Below are 16,327 nucleotides of genomic sequence, written 5' to 3' on the forward strand. Positions count from 1 at the left end.
GAGCCTGGTGCTGGTAACCATGTGGATGAGCGAGTACGTCTGAGCGAACAAGTGGGCTAGAGACGTGCGTGCTACGACAGCAGTGCTGTGCATACCTAACTGCTCCCTGCTAATCTTTCATCCCAAATTCAACACAGGCTCATTTTCAAGTTATGAATTGCAAAGGACCCACAATCACACTCAAGCGGGCAATAAAAAAAAAAATAAATAAATCAGACATGGGAAAGGAGGACCAGGGAACAGGAAGCCAAACACAGAACTATTTCCAGGAGAAATAACAGCCATATGGAAAAAGTTACCAAGATGATGAATTCTGCCTTCAATATGTTCAAGAAAGAAACTACATCAGACCCAGTCTGGGGGTGGCCAGATCCTTCAGGCAGGTCCGGGGGGGGGGGGGAGGAGGAAACTGCCACCCCAGCTTGAACTTGAACATTTGGTGTTTCATTTGCATCTTGGAATGAGGCAACTGTTATCATTCAAACTTTGCATTCTCCTCTTGGATCTCTGCCTTCCCGGGTCACATTTGTGGCTCTCACATAACCAGGAATCCCCCCACTACAATATGCTGCTTCTGGCTCAGCCCTGAAACCAAATTCCAGAGCAGCTGACATGGAAATTTACCATCGAAGAACTATTCAAGTTTTACCTCAGGCTGTAAAAACTGGTTTATGTGCTCTGCATAAAAAATATAAATATGCACTCGTCTCACGTGCTCTGTGGCATGCTGCTACAGAGCTTCACACAGCAGTCTCCTCAGATTTTGGAAACCAGGCTATAGAAGTGTAGGGATGGTAACTGAAGCCCCAACCCTACAAGTGTGCAACTCTCTGCATACAGCCGGAGACTTGCTGGCTGCATTGCAAATCACAAAATCTACCTGAACAAGCCAAGGCCATTTTCAACCATTAATTAATTAAGCTTCATGACCCCCATCTCCCCCAGCTCTCTCCCTCTGACTGCCATATCCAGTTTCATTACCCCACCTGAAGGACTGGGGGAAAGCAAAGCGCAGCAGAGCCATGGAGGGTTCGCACAAAGACAAATCAGGGCAGAGTAACCTAGTAGCATACTAGCTGCCCATGCACACTCTTATTTCTTCCTCCCCAATGCACAGAGGTGCCCCCTGAGGCAATTCCACTATGTGGAACTGCCCCATGGAGACGTTTCTCTCTGATGCCTAATCTAATGCAGGTACCTCATTCAAGTACTTAAAGTTAACTGGGATGGATCCAGGCTTTTCTCCAAGTAATGGCAATTTCTTTTTCTGTTTTGCAACCCAACTTCATCTTCTTTCTTCCTTTCCATGCAAATCACCACCCACTTGCCTCCAAGGGTGGACAGTCTTTGCCAATACAAGTACCCAGCAGAGAATTAAAGCTAGAAACTATTAACCATTGTTGGGTTTTTTCCATCACCATCAAGCTCAAAATCCTCTTCTATTCAAGCTACAAGTGGGCTGATGTATATCTTCTGCAGATGTCTGTGTTCAAGGGAAAAAAACAACAGCAATGAAATCCTCTCTTGGCTAATAAACAGAAAGTAATTGCAGTTTGTTTCCTTGCTGCAAAAGAAACCGTGCTACTGATGGCATTGGCTGAGAGTGCCTAATTTGTATCAGCAACTTGTATCATTAGCTTTACATTCTCCTGCTAAACTCTACCCACAGTGTAACCACATCTCCCTTGGTCACCTGTTTTGTCCACCCCACACCTAGACAACGATGGCAGGGATTGTTATTCTTTCCCATTCCTTAGTGTATCACACAATACAATGGGATTAAGCTTCTTTTTTCTAATTCCTACTCATTACATAACACAAGAAAATAAGCATAATGAGACATTCTCCAGTGCAGCAATAGTCACCACTGCGTGCTAGACTATGAGCCCCATGTATGAAATGTAAGGGAAGTTATTTTGCCCAAGATGCAGAAGTGATTCTGCAGCAATAAGGAATCCAAAGAGATTTTGCCATAAGCAAGGTTAAATAACTGCTTCTTCCTTTCTCCTCTATAAAGCAACTTGCTGATTAATTCGGAAGCAAGGTAAACAATAAACAGTGATTATGTGCATAGGGGTGATGATTCAGCCAAAGCAGCAGATCAGCATTTGAGTAACAGGCTACAAACATGTGCTCTATTTTCTCAATGATGATTCTCCGGTGAGCAATGGAACAAGATGTCTTATACAGCCACCAGGCAACAGCATGGTCCCCGTGTCAAGAGCTAATCACATGACCATCAACCCAAAGGACCTTAAAAAAAAAATCAGCCCCATAGGGGATCACACACTCTAGGACCAATTTTTTATATCCAGGCAGCAGTAAACACAGACCAGCTGGGACATTTCAACTAGCAATAGCATGGCAGTGCCTAGGAGAACACGCTGTGTCAAAAAGATCTTCTGGAAAAGTGAAAATGTATCAGGACACCTGCAAAACAGCTACTTTTTGCCTGCATAACCAAGCTCTGCAAAATGTAAATGGGTAATGCAAGAAAAACATGCTGGGGAAAGTTCTCCTATAAAGCCATAAAATCCTGAGCCACAGCGGGGAAGAAGGTAATAATGAAGGAAAGCTTTTGTGCTTCTGGTTTATGCCTCATATTTTCATTTTGCCTCATCACAACCCTGATTTGATCATGTCTGTTACTTGGATAAAGAGAAGATGGAAATGCTTTCTGTTGCATCAACAAAAACCAGCATGAAAGATAACTGCAAAGGCAGCGAGCCAGCTCCGAGGTAGCTGTAGGTCAACATTGCTCTGCAGCAGTCAACAAAACTGTGTGGACTTGCAAAGAGTGAGATTTTGACCTCCTCAGATCTGTGATTGGCGTGATCTGTACTTAAACTGTTAGCCTGCGAGCCCATAATATTCCTTTCAAATGCAATTACCTCTACGTGGATGGGGAAAGAGACAACGGCCACATCTGCAGCTGGTCCTTTGAGACGGTTGCTGGGCAGCTGCAAGTTGTACAAGGACGTCACTAGAATCAAAGGCACGTGAGGATGAGTCTGGTAGATTCATCTCCACATCCATGGCTTGCTCCCTACCTGAGCGTACCTGGCACATTCAGCAGCACAACCTGGCAGACCCACTTTACCTGCTTAAAACTCACCTGCCACCAACACAGCAGGTGTCTTCTAATAACACCTGCAAGGTTTATTATATTAGCAGCAACCAAGTGGTTAACTAATCTAAGAAATATATTCACTCTACTTAAGCAAAGCAAAGCAGCAAGGGGGCTCCATGGTGTTGACAGCTCTAACAGCAAATTAAGAAGCTAAAATAAAATGCACCATCAAGCAAGCAGCTGGAGTGAGGCCAGAAATCAGAAATAGATGTAAAGAAAACTGTATCGAGAAATCAGCTCCAAGCAGGCTCATTGAGCCCAATTACTAGAAATTAGAAAAGGAAATGGAAAAATTTATATTGTAAGGACACAATACATTATGTGGCATCAATGATGGCTGCTCTGTTTATTGTCTCTGTTCTAATCATGTTTTGATAGCATGGAATTTGCAATACCAGATCGGAATGATATTGATACAGGAGGACAGCCTGCCACTTCCAGGCAGAAATTCACAGCTTACATTTAAGACATCAAACTAGAAGTGAAATTCAGCAGCCGGGGTCTGTGCCCATGACCCTGCTGACATTGCCATGTGCTCGCATCTCAGCACTCAGCCCCACTCACAAGGCTGGAGACAGACTGAGGAAGCCAGAGAGTTTTCCAAAAGAGTTCCAAAAAAGATTCTTCTTCTAGACTTTGAGCCAGTACAGTCCTGTTTTGAAACTCTACTCTGCAGCCAAGAGGACTAAGAGAGAAGAGGCATTTATTTAAAAAGAAAAGAAAACCAAATAAAAAACTCATGGGCAGCCATGCAAGTTCAAACAAAACAACGGGAAGGGAAAACTACAGAAAGTTTGAGCAGGCACAGTTATAAGAGCTGGCAACGCTGCAAACAGTGAGCAGACAGATGCTGAGTACCAATGCTCCCACTGAAGAGAACTGGGGTCACGTTATCCAGAAGCATTCAGACCTCCAAGCACAGCTCACAGCAGCTTCACCTCCCTGCCTGTGGCACCAGCTCAGGGCTCTCCTTTCTCAGGACCTCTCCTGAGCCTGCCCATCTCCTCCCTCCTCCTCTGAACCCCCAGACCAGGGAAAATCACTTGCTCTCTCAGCAGTGTCATAGGAGTGACCCGTAGTGACGATTAGCCCTCATGAGCTCTGGAGGAGGGGAACAGGGTAGGCACAGATTTATTTTTCTATCCCTACCTTCCCCTTGTAACAAGACCGAGTTACAGCACCTGGCCAGCTGGACCTCACAGCCACCCGCTCGGGCAGGGTCAGCACTGGGAACAAGTCCACGTCTCACTCCGAGCTGTCACTTACTGCAGCACAATATGGCAAACCAAATACGTGCTAGGCTGAAAACCAGCCAGGATCATGTGGCGGCGAGTGCCAGATCAAACACAACCCATGGCTAGCTCAATTCATCACTGCCCTGGTGCAAAGCGCTACCCATCTGATGCTGTAACATTTTCCTTTCCTTTGAACTACAGTAAATGACTCCTCAAGTCACAGGAATAGGCACAAACTATAAGCTTAGGCTGCTGGGCATAACCTGAAAATATTTTAAGAGAACAAATTCACTTTGGCTGCAGTCAGTGGGACCCAGAAAGATGCCACTAGTCAGACAGAAAACCCATGTTCTCTTGTAGAAAGCTTCTGGCAGCACTTCGAGTTTGGTTGATGAAATGCAGAAACACGTGGACAAAGAAAGAAAAAGCCCACGTTGTCCATATATCACCAGACTTGCTCATCTGGCTCAGCAGAGTGCTGGAGTAGCCAAATCTTACTCAATCTGCTTTCATGACACATTGGACCTTTCTCTCCAGATGTCCCAGAGAAAGGGAGGATGGGAACATCACTGAAGTCTGAAAGTCTTTGTGTTTCCAGCACAACACAGCACCGCCAGCAGCATCCCACCCTTCCCACGTGCTGTCCCCTCACCTGCCATAGACCTCCCAGGAAGGTCCCTGGTTTATTTCTAAAGGGCACTATAAAAGACGCAAAAACAAAGTTTATTATATCGGAAATTCAGAAGCCTGCATCTCCTGTCTGGGGAGCCAGGAACCAAAAGAGGTTGCAAGCAGCTGCCTTGACCTGGTAAGTACCATGAGTCCACATAAAACCACTTGCTATGGCTCAAGCTCTCCTTAGTGTTCGGGAGAATTTGTCTTCAATTCCTGAAATCCTTTGCCGAAAACCAAACCTCTTCCAGCAGGGCCTTGGCTTTGTAACTGCTCATTCGCAGTTTCCCTTCAACCCTCCTGCTGCAGCTCTACCTCTGTCCCTTGCGTCCATTTCCCACTCTTATTCCTTGTGCTCAGAGGCTGCAGGTAAAGAAATTCATCCACACAAGAGAAAGTACTCCTCCTGAAATGAAGCAGGACCACGGAGGGTCCCCAGAAGGACGACAGCTCAGACTTGTCACCGGGTCTGAGCAATCCCCATCCCATATCACAGTGCCTGACAGTGCTCAGAAACAGGTACCACCTGTGCCCTGACTTGGGGAGCAGCCCTAGAGGCCACCTTGAGCAGGACACCCACCTTGTTCTCACTTCGTCTCACTACAATATTCATTCAGCTTTCCCCTGGCAGAGACGGAGATGGACTGGGGAGCTGTAGGAAGAGCTCTCTCTCCAACTCACTGTTTAAATTGACTTAATTTCTTCAAAATATTTTCTTTTATTAGATTCCAGGGAAGGAAAAAAAAAACATCATATGTGCAGTCACACAAGAAAAAGTAAAGAAACTGATCCCTGGGTTTGCTTATTTAGAGGGCTTATTGGTATATGCGTTTAGAAGTTTACTCCTTCAAAGCAGTCTACTCATTGGGGTCATATTCTTCCAACAAAATTCATCTTTTCCTCTGAATTGCACTTGGAGGCCTCCAGTGCACTCAGCAGCTGTCTAAAAAGCCTACAAAATAACTCTGTCCTCCAAGGATGTTTAGTCTCACGTTAGGCATTTGTTTAAGTGAGTTTTATTGTATTGACATTCCCTATCCCTAAGGAAGGGCAAGGCCAAAAATACCACTTTGATGCTTTCGTGCTGTGCAGGTCCACATGCAGCCATCCAGCACGCATCTACCTGCACATCCCCAGTGTCCCCTGGTAGCTCAGGGGCTACCGCAGCCTGGCAGGCATTTGCCCAGCCCACGAACTGCTGGTCCGAGTCCAGCCCAGAGCAGCAGGGATGCAGAACCACCATCTGATGGCTGGTTGGTGGCTTGTGTGAAGCAAGTGGGTTTGGTCCACGTCCTGGCGGGCAGGTGTCCAATGTCTCAGACTCACTACCTGCGAGGAGAAGCCTGGGTGGATGCCAGGTATGAGAAGGTTGGGGTCCTCTGAGGTCTGCTGGTGTGGAGGTACACAGGCACCTGCCCCGTGGTCAGACACTGTGCTCCAAGTCTGGCACCTTGCACTGAGAAAGCCACAGTTTTGCATCCCCTTTGGGTGATGCAGTTTCTCCGTTACATCCCTTTTGCATGCTCACCAGGCCCATAAGACACCCAGGCTGCACAGCAAAGAGCCCCAAAGCCACAACTATCCCAGCTCCCTTCCCACACTCAGTTCAGGAAGGTGGTGGAGGGCTCTCAAGCAAAGTAAGCAGCTGGGGCTTACACAACTATTTTTCTTAAGCAAAGGGAAGTTTTTTTTCCCAAGAAGGCCATAGCATGGAAAAGAAAGCGAGAAGGTGGCGTAGGTCTGAAGCACCAAGGAAGGCATCAGGGTCCATCAGGAACGGGAGAGAAGCTGTCAAGGAGAAGGGGATGATGAACATGCCAACGAGGGAGGCCGCAGGTGAGCAGGGGTGGGTGCTGGAGATGCTGGGGAAGCTGCTGAAGGGGTGGAGTAAAGTAAAAAAATTTAAGCAAGAAGGGATTCTGGGTGTACAACTTGGGACTTGGTAAAGCAGCCCTGATTTTCAGAAGGGAAAGGGGGGTAAATTCCTTTGGACGATCAACTTGGGGCACAAAAATCCCAGTCTGCCCAGGCCAGATTCATCTGACAACACCAGGGGAGAAGGAGAGCTTCAGAGGGAGAGAGGAGAGAGCGTCAAGCACAGAGGAGAGGCAGTCGGGTCTGTCTAACAAAGCCAAAAGCAGCTCTGCATTCAGCCTGTATGAGAACCACAGTCCCAAGAGGCACCTCGGCGATGTGGGGCGGTGGGTTTTGTCCATACCCAGCAGAAAGCCTTATCACCTTGACCAGCTCCCTGGACAAGAGTGGGCACCTCTGTGCAGGAATTTGAGCTTTGATGCTTGCAGCAGTGCAGGATGACAGCATCGCTCCTGAGTGGGCGGTGCAGCCTCATCCTTCATGAATGAAAATTAAAAAAAAAAAAAAAAATACAAGAAAGAATCACACCACCCACTAGCAGGTATGCTATAAATACCATGGCAGGGGGTGTCTGCAGAGGAACTGGAGGTATTGACTTCACGGCATACTTACAGAGCTGCATATGCAACTTAATTACCATGTAGAGCATTTTGCTGAAGACGTTAAGCTGTGCTGCGTAGGTCTGAGCTAACAGAATCGTCTGGCTGTTCTGCTGTGGCCATGCAGCCCCAGAGCAGAAAAACTATGAACAAGCCCAATTCCTTTTCCTAGAGAACAGGCAAATAGTTGCCACTACAGTGGCACCTACAGGCATCCCAACCCTGGAGAGATTTTGCATCACTATAAACTTGGCTTGTAAGATCCTGGACAAAAACACAACACCCCAAATCCTTCCTCAAGCTTTGTGAGATCTACACTGAGCTGAAGAAAGTCAGTGCAGCTAGATGCTGACCTTCGCTTCAGTATCGAACGTGCTGAGCTTTGCAACAGCTAGAGTAAGGCAAAATTAAAATATTTGGCAAGCTTCAGCTGAGATCACCTACCTGATGTGCTCACTAGGCAAAGAGAAAAGAGGAATCCCAGCAGAACCCTTCACAGGAATCAATTTAGGCTAGAAAGTCATTGCTCTGTGGCTGAATCAATGCCGGTCAGGGTCCAAATCTAGTCTGAGCTGCACATAAATCACAAGACTGGCTCATTTCTGGATCAACATATCCTATATAACAGTGATCAGACCCCAATCCTTTAATTCTCAAAAGTGCCCTCAAAAACCTTCTATAATGCAGATTGCAGCAATGTTCATTTACAAAGCCAAAAAAAAAAAAATCACATAATAGCATAGAGAGACCTGGCTGTTAAGAAAAACGTTTGGTTTTACTGTTGCAGAGAAAGAACATTGTTACCTGGAGAATGAGCCTAGAGGAAGAGCTGAAATAATGGGAGCTGGTGGCAGAGGGAGGGGAAGGGCACGCTGGACGGCTCACAGAAGGCAAAACAGTCTCAGGCACAGGCAGAACCTGCTTGCAAGGGGCCCTGGAGTTATTTTTACCAATATCCTTAAAAAAATAAGAGAGAACCTTGTGGACTCCGCCATGGTGGTGACTGTGTGCAGCAAGTCACAGCTTTGCCCTGCAGTAGCAAAGCAGAGGGAGCAAGGAAACATGGTCCATCTCCCAGGAGGATGCGTGGATGCTCATCGGCCTCACATTTAGCCTGCGGGTGCCCCAGAAGTACAAAAGAGCTCTGCTTCTCTGGCACATAAGGTAAAACAACCTCAAGTTACCAAGCAGAATAACAAGCTGGTTCACAGTGAGCGACTGTGGCACAACCAGAAGCAAAGGCTGACCAGGGAGGAGAAGACCACAGGGGACCAGGACTAGCCAAGCCTAAACCAACGCCTGGAGCCACCAGAGAGTTTTTCTCACCATCTGGCTTGATGGAAAGAGCTGGCGCTGGAAGCCCCATGGATATTACCTCACTGCTCTGCAAACATGGTTATTTCATGGTATTACATGACTTAAAAGAACCTTACTTATGGGCTTATACGCTCAAGCACAGCCAAAGCTTTAGCAAGTCCCCAGACTGCTTTAAGGGGAAACAATTAAACAGCTCTAAAGCTACATGTAGAAATATATCCCTTCTGCATTATCTTAAGTATTAACTTGCAGCATTAAGATGCTCATATACTTTACTTTAGCTTACTGTTGAGCACTAATGGGATGTAACTTGTGATTTAGTCCTTTCTGAGCACAACACACCTTGCAATCACAGCTGTTCAATCCTCCAACCGCCTACAAACAAAGGAAGGCTCATGTTCCCCTTTTCTCAGTGGATGTGTTTGAAAAGAGAAAGCAAGCACTTTACCACGGCAACAGTGGTGCCAAGTGCCAAAACACAGGTTGCTGCTGCTCCCACCCAGCCTGCAGAAGAGTCAAACCGAATACACCACTCCTCCAAACACGCCCTTCCAAGAGAGAGTTGAATATTGCAAAATTTATTAAAAAGAGATGTACACAAAATTTCCAAGCATTAAGCACGCCAGTGCTTATACTCTCACTGGAGTTGTATGACTGGAGATTTTTATTCCTGTCACTCAGCCTCTTTTATCAAGAATGCTACTCCAGCAAGAAGCTTTGCATACAGATAAAATAATAATACCCCAAAATATTTTTTCCACATCTCTTTGGAAGAACATACGTTCCAGAAGGAGGCATAGGTCGACCATGAAGCCCGGGTGGCTCACGCAGGAACAGCCAAATCCTCAGTGCCAGCCCACAGAGCCAAGCTCCGAGGCCAGCTCTCATGAAAAATAAACCAGAGCGAGATCCGTCTAGCAGCTAAAACCCAGTGCTAAGAGTTTTGATTTTCTCTCATGTCTGCCCTGTGTCATGGAGACATTGGACTCAAATATCGCACTACTGGCTGTAAAAAACAGGATAATAATAATTACCAGACTCTGATCCAGGGTCTGAGCACAATTAAATTCATTTTTCCCCAGTGAGACAGCACCCACAACATTTCCCCTCTTAGTGTTTTTTGTCAGGGCTGGACGCATCGATGCACAGAAATGTGGGGCAAGAGCAAAGCCCTCCCAGCGGGAAGCACTGCCTGTGCCCTGGGGCTGACAGCAGGCAGGACCTGCCCTCCCCAAAACTCCTCCTCTTAGCTTTTACCACCTCTGGCAAGTGCCAGGACCTGGCACCCTCTCCCTGCACGGGGACGCCTGTCCTGTCCCCAGCCCCACTGGAACGGTTGCAGAGGCAGGAACTTTCCTCGCAGACCCCCATGGGTTTGTCTTCATAAGGACATAAGAGGTGGGGTCTGTGATTATTGCCCTGGGGCAGTGGGGAGAAGCCGCCCGAGAGCTTACCCATCTCCTTGGGGTGCACAGACCCGCACGTGCAGCCGCCGTGAAGCCTCGCTCTGCTCTGGGCTTTCAGTCCCACAGCCCTGCCCGTCCCCCCCACCCCTTTCCTCTGACCAATGTTTAAAGCATGTTTATCTCATACAAAATTTAAGCAATAAAAGCACTTTTAAACACTTTCTTAATCATTCAATCATTTAGCACGGTGGATGCTTAGGACCACAACATCAGGAGATCCATGGTATAACCATGGTTGGGGCCAGCCTCAGCTGCGTTTGGTGCTTGTGGAGGTTGTCTTTTTGTACAGTTACACTTTGGATTAATTCCCACACTAGCTCTCCGTGTGCCTCATATGTCATGGGAAAGGTCGCAGCTCCATCATCTCTATGGAAAGCTTGTGGCTTAACCCAGCACTGGCTGCACCAGGCAGGGATGCATGGCTAAAATGCCAGCGACCAACATACCTGGGTCTGAACTAGAGGCTTTCAGAGCAAAACATGAGAGCTCTGTAATTGCTCTGTAATTCACATCCTCCATGGACTGGGCACAAAAAGGGACAAACATAACTAACCAGTTATCAAGAGCAACGTTTTGATGATGCTGGATCCAAAGGATAGCATCTCAGTCTCACTTTTCCAACATAAATTATTGCCTGAAGAGCAACAAGGCAGAGAATGAGGTTCCTCTTGGAGACCAAAACAAACAAACCTTCCCCTATACTCACAGTCTGGCCCAGCTTGAACTGCCTTTCTAGATCCTCTTTCTCTAACTGAAAAAGAAAGGAAGGAAAAAAATTGCTTACCAAGATGATTAAATAAAATGTTAGCTATTCCAGCTACCCACTGGCTCTGGGTTTGACGTCAGTGCTGAATGCATTAACTATATTTGTCGCTCAAGATCTAAAAATATCTAAGGCATTAAAAAAAATAGGGCAGTGCTGGGAGAACTGTAGGTCCTTAAGAAGCACAAAGCCCCTCCAAGCCTTCGTGGGGTTCACTGTGCCCCAGTAGCTGCCCATGTTGTTGCACAGCCCATAGGATCGGGCTGTTACAGAAAAGCTACTGCTGATGAACAGCCAAAGGGAAGGAAATGGGATGCTGCTACGCATCTGCCGTTAAGACTGTTGAATTGCCAAGAATGCCCAAGGTGTTTGAAGCATTTTTCCCCTCTTACCCAGCTTCCCAAACTGATGAGCAATGTAGCTGGTATGTTGGAACTAATAATCCGTATTTTTAGGGGTAACTAGAAGAAAGAAAACTCTCTTTAAATGATGTAACAGAACTGTGTGTTGAGTTTGGGAGCCAGCCTTGTTCTTTTCCAGTCCCTTCCAACGTTTTTCTTCTTTCAGCAAGCTCAGTCTGCTCTCAAAGGATACTATAGACACTATAGGTGCCGTTTCAAAAAGAAAGGAGTCAAAGCAGAACAAAAACTAGAGTAAAGCGTAAAGAAGCTATTTACTTTTGTTCTTTGTCAGAAAGAGCACCTGGCAACTCAAATATCCTTCACCCCCCTTCACACTTTGCTAAGAGTCAGGCTGCTACTTAAACAAATAATCCCTGTAGGGGTTGTTGCAGGGTAGTAAATATCTAAGCAGGGAAATTGGCTGCAGAGAGTCTGGGCTGTTGCGAGTTGCTCCAGGGTAGATGCAATAGAACAAAGAAAAAGGGCCAGAAAACTTTGGCTACAAGACAAAACCAAGAGGAAATAAGTCTGGGTTTTGTTTAAAGTTATGGAAAGCAATCTACATCGACAACTTTCATTTTTACTGTTACTATTTGTGCAGGCCCTGATCCAACGAAGCCTGTAAGCATGCATTTAACCACAGGAATAAATCCCGCTGGCTTAAGTGTGTTACTAATGTTTCACTGATTAGGGACAGAGTCAAGCATGTACTTTGGACTTGTTACAGAGACCTTGCTTGGTGCATAGTGAATTACGATAAAAAGGAGCTCAGGTTACCTCAAATCCCTTCCTGTTGTCATTTCTGTGGCACCTGGGGAGGGTTTGCTTTACTAGTATTTTACAACAGGTTTACTTCTTACTCTGCCAGAATTTGCATGGGAAAAATAGTGGCAGGAAACAAAAACCAGAGCATTTGACCTCTGCGTTTGGAGGGACAATTACAATAGTGTTGCTGGATACTAAAAGAACACACAAACACAGTGATTCTGCAAACTCATAGCCAAAGTCCTGGTAATACAGCAAGGGACGGTGAGGAGCAGCTGATCTGTGCACACGGACACCGTGGGGAAATTTCTTCCCCCGTGGGGCTGGAAAAGGCACAGAGACTTGGAAGATTTTCCCCTCCAAGGAACCGCTGCTGGCTCTGCAGCCTGAGTCACAGGGGTTTGTGCATCTACAGACAGAGGTTCTAAGTACAGGCTCCAGGGAGAAGTAAATCAGATGTGTTATTAAGCACACATACCTGATGAATGACATGAAGCAGAGACCAGCAAGTCAAAATCAATTTCCTGGCTCTGTAAGCTAGCACGCAGTTCGTGCAATGAGAAACACACCACCCATCTCCGGCCCTTGCATTACAACCCTTCAAATTTTGCCCGGAGGAATACAAGCCCTGTTGCTTCAAATGTGGTGTGGTGCACACACAGGCAAAACCCTACCGGGTTGTCCCTGGGAGCCAAGGTGCCCTCCCACAATATAGTTTCTCCAGCTCATTAGACACAAGCCAGTCAAGGAGCAGAAACAACATCACAGGTCTTAAATGACTTATTAGTCCACCGTAATAGAGAACAAACATAAATAGGTTGAGATGCCAACAGCGACAAGATGGAGAGCAAAATCTGTTTCCACAAAAACATGAATGATTCAAGGCTGCAAACCACCTAACGTGGAAAGCTTTAATGGAAGGCTAGATGGATAAGAGATATTTATATTACCATCCAGAATATTTAATTTTGTAACAGCACCTATGAGCCTGCAAACTGCTGAATCCCCTAACCTGAGCCCTGGTAGAGCCGCGGTTACCTCCTCCAGCAGAACTGCAACTCGTTCACCTCCTGACACTTTTTCTTCTCTATTGTGCGAGGTTAACCTATGTCCAATCTCTTGAGGGTTATGGAAGGAATTTCTCACTAAGAAGTGTTAATAAACAAAGAAGTCCTGCAGTAACAATACAACCAGTGTGTGAAAACATAACTGGATCAGCAATACATCAAATATGCCAACACAGGGACAAACCTGCAAAATGATTGTTTAATCTTGGCCCTAGGTCATGGTTTCAATGAGCGCCTTGCAACAGAGACTGCTTTTAACTGCGCTGAGAAGTAGGTTACAACATGTTGCAAATAAAAGCTGTTGGTAGCTCTCTCTTTTGTTCAAAGCAAAAAGTTATTTCTTTAGAGATTTAAAAAACGCAGACAAATATCAACTGTAATCTTTAAAACAATACATTTTAGGGAAGAAAGGCTTTTTTTAAAAAAAAAACAATATTTATTCAGTGTCAGTCTGTTTGTAATCAGATTAGGCTGATGAGTAGAGGAATAAACCCACCAAACCAGGGACAGCAGAGAGAAGCTGTTGAGATCACCCACCTAAAACTCCAATCCTCCCACGAGATAATGGAGGACACTCAACCCACAAAGTCCAACATTAAAAATTTTACATTTTCAAAACCATTGTGTATTAGCTGATTTTTCTTGGAAATGTCACAGTGAACCGATGTACTCCAGGAAAGCTGTCAGCTTTGTCCAGTAAAGCTGCACTAGTGTTTAACTTACGAGTAAAATTTCTGTCCTCAGCTCTCATTCGACGTGAGCAGCCCCTGTGGTACTCAATTACAGCATTACCTACAAGAACCCAACCTCACTTTGAAGCATAATAGATTATCTTCATCAAAGCAACTAATTTCAACAAAGGGGAGCAAGCTGCTAAAAAATGTTTCTGGGTGTCTCGGCTGTAATTAGAAAAATTTTAAAAATAAAGAGGAGCTGACACTGACAACCTGATGACGTACCATGGCCATATCTGCTTTAGTTAAATAGATACTACACTGTATTTACTAAAAGGGCCAAAGTTATACAGCCATCTCAAGCAAAGGACATTTTAAAAGGGACTGCAAGAAAAAAGAAGCACGGAAAATGTTGTTCCCCTCCTGAATGTATGGAGAAGTATAAATTTCACTGTGACTAGGAGGGACTGTTTTTCCCTTTTTTTTTCTTTTTTTTTTTTTTTTTGCTGTTTCTGTGGTTTACTCCATATCTGGGAAGGAAATCCATTTTGATGCGGTATTAGGAAAATGGCAGCTTCCCCTGGGAGAAACCATTCACAGTTACAAATACCAGAGCGGTGGCATTTCTCATCAAATCACTCCTCTGAGACTTGAGAATAGGAATAATGAGTTGCAGTAGGAAGAAGCCAGCGAAATCTTGTGCATCAAGCGTGCTCAGCAGGCCAGACGCTGTTCCCAGGTACGCCCGTGCAGAACGGGCACGGCTCCCTGAAAACTAGGGCAAATCTTTAATCACCAGGAGCCAGAAGCGTGGTGTGAGCGTGACCTCTGCATGGGTATATACCCATACACAGCATGGCCTAAGTATTTTCATTGTCCCAAGGCATCATGAAATGCCAGGAGGAACACAGGCCATAGCCTCACGCACCAGAAGACCACCCCACAGTCATCAGAGTCTCTGTCTGTCCATGTCTCAGGTCCTATAGCAACATCAATTTGTCTCTCTCTCCTACCAGCCTTGCCCCATTCAGAAGCACCAGATTGTTTTCCACGTGCTGGAGGGACATCAGCAGTGCACAAGTTTAAAGATCCAGGTTTATTAAAGCTGCAAAAGGTCAGGAGTTCGGAAGCCTGAAGGTGCACCTACTTTGGGGCAGGGTTGGGTATGGTACTACTGAGACTGCAGTGCTACAAGCATCCAATGCTGCTGTGAGCAGACAGACATATCCCACTGTCCCTGATGTTTTCTGCCTGGCACACACATACTCTGTCCCAAAGGGAACGATGCCATTGTCCCACGGATTCCCTCTCTTGTGTGGCTCTTCGTTTTTTAACTCTCAAAAGGCTTGTCTAGACTCATTCCTAAGCTCACCCTCATTTGTTTGCTCCGGTTCAGAGCAAACCCCACCTGGACATGGCAATGTCCCATTGGAAACCCACCCCGCACAGCCCACACCAGGGTTGCTTTCACTGGCCCGTCCCAGCACGCATGGTCCATCAGGGCTGTGGCATTTCACCCGCTGGCCCCACTGCTGTCTCTTCTGCACAAACACTACCCCATGCTCCCCCATCCCGTCCTGCCCTGGGATGGTTTGCCCAGCATGCTCCTCTTAGGGGACAGACCTTTGAAGACATTCAGGGCACAAATTCCTGAAGTCCAGCTGCCTATTAAGCAACATGGTCCAAACACAACCAACATTGGAAAGAAAAGACAGAGCAGGAGCCACAGGTTGGGTGCAGAAGGGAAAGTGAGGTGGGAAATGCCTGGTCCTGGCTGTGATTTAAGGTCAAGTCAGGGAGAACCAGAGTTGATGAAGATTTTCTCCCATGTGGGGTGTTGTGTGCCCAAACACTGCTGAGTACAACCAGCCCCTCTCCGCATCATCCACCCCTTCCCCTACAGCATGTCCCCTGCATCCTCAGGTGACCCAGTTCCCTCCATGGACAGCACTGCCCTCTCTTTTGTCTCTGCACTGGTAGATATGCCCCCACCAACACACACACACTGCTGCCTGACCCCCTCCCTTCCCCCATCCACAGCCATTGCAGGATTATTACCGCTCCCCTCTTCCCACCACCTCCCTTCTCCCAGCCATGAGAGCACTCATCCTCCCTCTTCCATCTTTCAGCCTGAATTATTCATCGATGTCAGCAGTGGTGCAGAAACCCGGTGCAGAGACACTTTGGGAAGCTGTCGCCCTGCTCCCAGCTGCACAGCCGCTGCCAGTCCCCCAGTGCTGGACTCCATCCGCTGTAGTGAGCTCCAGAGGCCACCGCAGCATTCAGTCACCAGCCCCAGGCAGAAAGGAAACAGCACGAGAGCAGCTCTCTAGTGGTGCAGCACACTGCCAGTGATCAAAAAC

General features: G+C 46.5%; 1 protein-coding gene across 1 annotated transcript in view; it reads right to left on the reverse strand.

Moving 5' to 3' along the window:
- The window catches only part of CACNA1B (calcium channel, voltage-dependent, N type, alpha 1B subunit), a 306,403-nt gene that overhangs the window by 239,057 nt on the left and 51,019 nt on the right, over window positions 1–16,327 (reverse strand).

The sequence above is a fragment of the Pygoscelis adeliae genome, unplaced genomic scaffold, assembly GCF_000699105.1.
Source record: "Pygoscelis adeliae isolate BGI_AS28 unplaced genomic scaffold, ASM69910v1 Scaffold436, whole genome shotgun sequence".
Classification (NCBI taxonomy): Eukaryota; Metazoa; Chordata; class Aves; order Sphenisciformes; family Spheniscidae; genus Pygoscelis; species Pygoscelis adeliae.